The following is a 7,478-nucleotide window of genomic DNA, read 5'->3' on the forward strand; positions in this document are numbered from 1 at the left end:
ATCAGAGAGAGGAGTGATTATAATGAGGCCTGACTGTGTGGCCAGTGTCTTCATTCCTTCTCCCTTCAATTCCTTCCTTCCCCTTCTCCCTGCATCTTTTTTTGATTGATTGATTCACTCAACAGATACATGTGGAGCATGACCAGGGGCTGGCATTCAGAGAGGAGAGATTCTGTGCCTTCCCTCTCAGAGTTCATTCTCTAGTTGGAGAGACACACAAAGAAACCCAAGATTTCTGGAGAGAGGGAATGGTCTTCCAAGCAGAAGCCAGCACAGCACATTCAGAGGCATGGAGCCCTGACAGAGCAAGAATATTCAGGAACCAGCTAAAACAGAGGCGGGCAAGGGGCGTGACAACACTTGAGGCTGGAGTGGCCGGCTAAGTGAAGGCGTTTGGACTTCAGCCCATATCAATCAATCACATTCTATTGATTCTACCCCTGAATATCTCTCCTCTCCATCCTTGGCCACTGCCCTATTCAGACCTCATCATCTCTCATTTGGACATCACCTGCCTCTAAACCATCGCCATTCTGCTTCAAGAGTTGATTTCCATGGTTTCCACTTGATGACACTACTTAACTGCTCAAAACCCCTCAGAGGCCAGAGGCCCAGTCAACCAGCTAGTGAGAGCCAGTCCAGGGTCTGGCAATAGCAGCCATGGGACATTATTGCACTGGGGGGAAGAGAGAGCATAGAACTGGGTCTCTTGCATCCTACACAAGTACTCATGCTGGGGGGCTTTTTCTTTGCATTACAAACATGTTTGGAGATCCAGGCTCCACACTGTAGATATTTTTATGGCAAGGGGGTGGGGAGGTGGGTATATTTATGTAGACCAGGGAAGAATAGTTTTCATTCTTTGCCAGGGCAGATGAATGAACTGCACCAAGTCATCCCCCTGGCACAAGAAGTGGCTGGTCCTCAGCAGGGCCACCTTCCAATGCAGCCCCCACCTCTGCACTGACCTCTGTCCTCAAGACTCCTCATAATAACCTCAGCCAGGACCCATCCCCCAACCTCCAATGACCCCTCTCTGATCAGGGTCCGCATACCCTTTCCTGCCCCTCATCCCTTTCCAAATTTTTATATGTGGATAAACTGTAAGCCATTCATAGAAAGGACTTTGATTTCTGATACACAAAGCAAACAAACAAAACAAAATATAAACATTTTGTCTTTTCAAAATCTGGGCTCACGCAAATCAGAATGTTTGGTTTTCCCAGCTATCATCTTGGATGAGGTTTCAAAAGCTTGTTTTGGAAGACAAAAGGTAAATGCAAAGGTTTTCTCTTTCATTTCAATAGGGGAGAAAAATACTAATCATCTTGAGGCAATGCCAAAAACAAAATCCCCAATATTGAGCCCATTACTGATCTTACTGATCCCTCTGCACTTCAGTCTCCTCATTGATAAAATTGGAATCATGTTGTTGTGTGGATTAAGGATAATGTAAGAAAATCGCCCAATTAATACACTCACTAATTAATAAATAGCAGCTATTGTTGTTAACAAAAATTGTTTAATTGATGAAAAATAAAGAGGAAATCATGAAGTCATCTTTGAGGAGGATTGCAAAGTGCTCCTAAGTGAAAAAAGAAATAAATGAGAAAAGAAAATCACTGTGTAGTGGGTGAGCTCAATCATCTGTTTCAGAAGCCTCCCACCAGAACACTGATCTCTAGGTAGCACCCGAATTACAACCTGTAACCCAGGAGGAAGTCCCCCACTTGACTGGGCTTGTTCAAGGCAGGGGCCTGGTGGATTGTACTGTGGGCTGTGGAAAGGAAGTCTGTTCACGAACCAGAGCAGACAGGAAGGGGAGGAAGTCTTACAGTTGGACCCTTCAGGGTGTCTCCTGGTGTGTTCAAAGCCGTTCTGACAAAGACGGAGAGTCACTGAATGAAGGTGAGGCCTCCTTGCTCTGGGAAGACTTTTCTCTTTAATCAAGAGGGAATCTGAAAGGATGCCCAAAGAGGCACTGGGGGCACAGGGCTGCTCTGGCCAGTCAGGTCAGCCAGCTCAGCCCTGCTGGATGCTAGAGTCAGCGAATGTTGCAACCAGATCAACCTCCCTTCCACCGTGCAGAGAACAGAGCTCCCCCACCAGCCACAGGGAGCTTCCAGGCCAGTCCCAGTGATAGAAATGGGGGCCAGAGGACCCACTACACTCAGCCTTATGAACCTTGTGCTGTCCACCTGCCCCCTACCCAGCTCAAATTCCATGTTCATCAAGCAGCTGTTTATTGGCAATTTGACTCCCCACGTAGACTTTGCTAGAACAGAGTGCCCTGGGTGCACTGACAACTCTGAACCTCCAAAGCTAAGGACCAGGTTGAGGAACACTGTCAGCACCAAGGCATGCCTCACCATTGAGAAGAATAACAAGCATCAATAGGACCTAATATTCATTGAGTACTGACCACCTATCAGGCACTATACTGTGTGTGTTGTGCTTATTCCCTCACTGAATCTCATGACAATCCTATGGGGATAGATGTTGTCATTAGTATCCGTTATCCAGGCCACCTGAGGCCAAAGGGATTAAGCAATGCCGCCAAGATCACACCAGCAGTGGTGTGCACTGAGATATAAACCCTGATGCTCTGACTGTGGCCATGTTCTTAACCAGTACCCTACCCAGCCTCCCTGAGGGGGCTTCCCCAGGCGCTGGACAGAGCATGAACTCATTTGAGTTAATAACATGGGTATCAATCATTAGTTACACGAATGGGGAAGGGAAGCCCTTTCAGACGCCATCATTGATTAATACAAGAGAGAAGAATTGCCCCTGCATCCAGCCATGGGTCTGTGTCTCCCAGCCACGCTTACTCAACAACCTACATCCACTCACACAAACTCTCACGAAAAGAGGAAATGGATGCAGGAGGAAGAGACAGGATTCCTGAGTGAAAATAACAGAATTTTTGAGATACCCAGCTCCTCTAAGATGAAACGAACAGGAAAAAGCTGGGGCCAATGGAACATCCCACTTTTGTTATGAGAAAGGCAAAGGGAAACAGTAAGAAACTGGAATCGTCTCCATGTGCTGAAGGAGTTGGGGGTGTCTGGAATTAACTGGGAGGAGGGGGAAAAACTGGGGAGAGAGGGGAATCTCCACTTGCCAAGAGAGCACATAGCTGATAGAAGCCCCGGTACTCCTCTAGCGAGGTTTATGTGTCCCTCTCTCCCCGTCCTTCCTGCAGTGGCCAGAATCAAGTTCTCAGTGAAACTAGAGAGGCCCCTAGGATCTGTAAACAGAACCCTAGGCAAAGAAGCAGGAGACCTGGGGTCTGCAGCACCCTCGCTGGGCCATCTTGGGCATCTTTCCCTTTGGGAAAGCCATGCAGCGTGTGCTGAACATCTCTCAGCCTGACTCTCTGTTATGTGATGCTCGATGTGAAGGTGAACAGGGGTCTGTTGTGGGGTCCAGGCTGCCTCCAGAGGGTGCCCTCCCCTTCCCTACACAGAGAAGGGCAGAAAAGGCCTAGACGGTGAGTCTGCCCTAGGAGTTTCTGCTTGGAAGCTGCAATGGCCTGATAGTGACTCAGAAACCACGGAAGTTCTGGAGGCTGATGGGTTCTTATAGATTGTACGGGCAGCTCTCCTTCTGGGCTGCAAAACCGCAGGACAGGCTGTGACCACTCTCAAGGAAAGAGTCATATACTGCAAAAAGCTTCCTGCCCTCTGAGTCTTAAAGCAAACACAGAGTCAACTCACTCTCCCTTTGAGACAAAACCACCTCTGAGGATACAGCGGGCCTCAAATGTGACCCTTCTCCTAGAATTCTCCTGAATGAAAACACCATTTGGGGTATTAGTAATGGCAACGATAATGACAATTATTTATCTGAGTGACGCTTTGGGGCTAGGCATTGTGTTAAGAGCTATACATACTATATATAATCATTTCATCCTTACAGCCACCCCATAAGGTGGCTACTCTCATTATGCCCACCTTAGAGATGAGGAAGCCAAGACCTAGCGAGATGAAGCAACTTGGCTGAGTCACATAGCCATGAATTAGGAAGCACTAGACTTCCAACTCAGGCAAGCAGACTCCAGAGCCTGTGTTCTAACCACACTTTTATGCTGTAATGTCCCTCTTCCTGTGCCAATGTCATCCTCCTCCAGGAAGCCTTCCTTGATTCTCCCTTCCTCCACACAGAAGTCCTTTTTGTATTCTCTTTGGTCTCACACCGCACCTTTTCATACTACTCTTTGGACATCTCTCTTATATTTCCCTGATGGTATTTCCTCCCCAGTCTCTCCCTGGGACCTCAGTTGTGATTAGGTATGAGGGAAATGACCTACATGAAACAAACTCACAAGAGACTGACTAATAAGCCTGAAATGCAATTTATTAATTTACACTGAGAAATGAAACCACCCAGCAGACGGGAGTCCTGAGGTTGACTGGTCAGCACAATCTCTTTCAGGAAGGAGAGACTTTTGGGAAAGGAAATCAATACCAGAAGGTTCTTTGCTCAGTACAAAGTCAGAGTGAAAGGAGTTGATGGATTGACACTTAGGTGAAGCCTGACACACCCCTCTAAGGACTCCTACTGCCAAGGGGCCAGAATAGCCAAAGCAGAGAGCCATACGGGTGTCCTCTTCTCTGGATTTTTCTAGATCCTAGGAAGATCTTACCTTGCTGGCTACATATCATGGTCATGGCTAGCTTTTTTGTTTTCTTCTTTGTTTAGGTTAATTTCTGCATATTTGATAGAACTGAAAGGCAATTTCCCATTGAGACTTGCTGAAGAAGAAGAATCAATATATAGTAGCTGTACCGCCCTTTGCAGAGCCTTCACTTCTGGGTCGTCACTTCGTCTTCACACTGCCTTGCAATGGAGGGATGGCGGATGCGGAAAAACAGGGAAGCCAGGCTGCCTGGGTCTGAATCCGGGGAAGTCGGTTTCCCCATCTCTAAATTAGAGACAATAATAGCACCCACCTTACCATTTGGGGAGAGAATTCAATGAGTTAATACACACGAAGTGCTTAGAACAGTGTCTGGCATCTGGTAAGCACTCAATACTTGTTAGCGATGATTAATAACTCATTTTACAGCTGAAAAAACTGAAGCCCATAGAAACAAAATGTCAACTAAAATCATACAGCCAGTAAGTGGTGAAGATCTCATTCAAAATCAAATTCCCAAACCAATTGCATATCCTTTATCCTTCAGAAGAATCCGAAGGAGTGCTGGTTTAAAAATACAGATACTCATCCACCAGAATGGGTAAAATTTCAAAGGATGAAAATATGGAGGTGTGGCGAAGACACAAAACAACTAGAGGGAGTAACCGGGAACAGCCACTTTGGAAAAGCCTTTGGCAGTTTCTAATTGAGTTACACCAATACCTGTGGTATCAGCCAGGTCTAACCAGGGAAGCAGCACCACCATATATATGGACTTGTCACAGGGATTTGAGTAAGTCAGTGTGGGAGCTGGTTAAGCCGTCTCGCAAAGCTGTTCTCTTTGCCTCTCATGTTGGAGTTTGAATTCCACAGGTTGGCAATGGAAGGGAGATGGAAAGCAGAAGAGATCAAAAAGAGGCTGGACCCCATAAGCCCTAACTGGAATGCCACAAGGATGGACTGAATCTCTGAAACGCATGTCAGTTTTGGTTGCCTCTGTCATGGATGATGTGGGTATTTGCAGACACCAAGATCTTTCACCACGAAGCTAACCACATACATATACCCCTCAAGGGTCTCCCTCATGGCCCACCCTAACCAGAAACACACAAAGAAGGGAATTCAGCCTGGCCAGCTAGGCACATTACGAGGCCACCACACTTACCCTATGATCAGGCAATTCTACCCTAGATATTTACCCAAGAGAAATGAGTGCATGTGTTTACCAAAATGTGTGTACAAGAATGTTCACAGCAGCTTTATTCATAATAACCGAAAACTGGAAACAGCTCAAACACCCATCGATAGAAATATGGATAAGCAAATTGTCCTATACTCGTACAATGGAAAACTGCTCCGCAACAAAAAAAAAAAAAAAAAAAAAACACTGGTGCACACAACATGGATTAATTTCACAGACATGATGTTGAGCAGAAGAAACCAGACACAAAAGAGTACGTAATATACCATTCTATTTGTGTGAAGTTCAAGAATGGACAAAACTGATTGATTGTGATAAAAATTGGAATAGTGGTTGATTACTGCCAGAAGGGGAGAGGTGGGTTAATTACCTCTAGTGGGAAGAGGTGGGATGGAGCCTTGGGATCCCCGGAAGTGTTCTGTCTCAATATGAGTGGTAGTTGTACAACTCTATTTTATGTAAAAATTCACTGAGCTGCACATTTATACAGTTCATTGGTCCCTTACTGTATGTATGATATACTTTCATTTAAAATGAAATGCAGATTCCTGGCCCCACCCCCCAGAGATACCTGGTGATTCTGATGAGGTTCAAGGACCGCTCTGGGGAACACTCTGCCCTGTCTCTCATTTCTTCTTGAATTTGCTCCTCATTCTGTATAACTATTCATCCTTGAACTCATCCTAAAACCAACTTTTTCAAGGAGAGAGAACATCCAACCTTAATCCTACTTCTCTGGGATTTAAAAAAGCAAATTTCTGTTCATAAAGTTACCCTGCGCGTGGGGCTGAGTCAAACAAAGCTTCTTCCTAGTAACAGCATTGGAAGGTGTGTTAACAATCTCTGAAGTTGAATCACTCCTGGTTTTACTATGCCAAGTAGTTTAATGGTTTCCCACTTTCACAAACCATTCCTCTGGGAACTGGTAGGAACTGGCGCATCTTTGTTTTTATAACACTCTCCCACATCCCAAACATCACTCAGCCGCCCTTTACAGCTGCCTCCATCTTGAGAACCTGAGTCTTTTTTTTTCTATTAAGGTAACATTGACTTATAACATTGTATAACTTTCAAGTATATGTCATTATATTTCCACATCTGTATAGACTACATCATGTTCACCACCAAAAGTCTAGCTGCCATCCATCACATGTATGCCCCTCTCTTCCTTTCCTCCTCCTCCCACCCCCCCTTACTCCTTGTTACCACCAATCTGTTCTCTGTATCTATGTGTTTGTTTATCTTCCACAAATGAATGAAATCATACCATAATTGTCTTCCTCTGTCTGGCTTATTTTGCTTAGCATAATACCCTCAAGGTCCATCCACATTGTCACAAATGGCATGATTTCCTCTTTTTATGACTTAGTATTCCATTTTATATATATATATAAATTTTTATAATTTTTAAATTATTATATATATTAATTATTTTTATATATTTATATATACACATACATACGTATATATATGTGTATATATGTAAATATATATATGCTCATCTTCTTTATCGATTCATCCATTGATGGGCACTTAGGCTGTCTCCCTGTTTTGGCTACTGTGAATAATAATGCTGCAGTGAACATAGGGGTGTATACATCTTTTCAAATTAGCGTTTTTGTGTTCTTTGGATAA

This window comes from Equus przewalskii, chromosome 11, assembly GCF_037783145.1.
Source record: "Equus przewalskii isolate Varuska chromosome 11, EquPr2, whole genome shotgun sequence".
Taxonomy (NCBI): domain Eukaryota; kingdom Metazoa; phylum Chordata; class Mammalia; order Perissodactyla; family Equidae; genus Equus; species Equus przewalskii.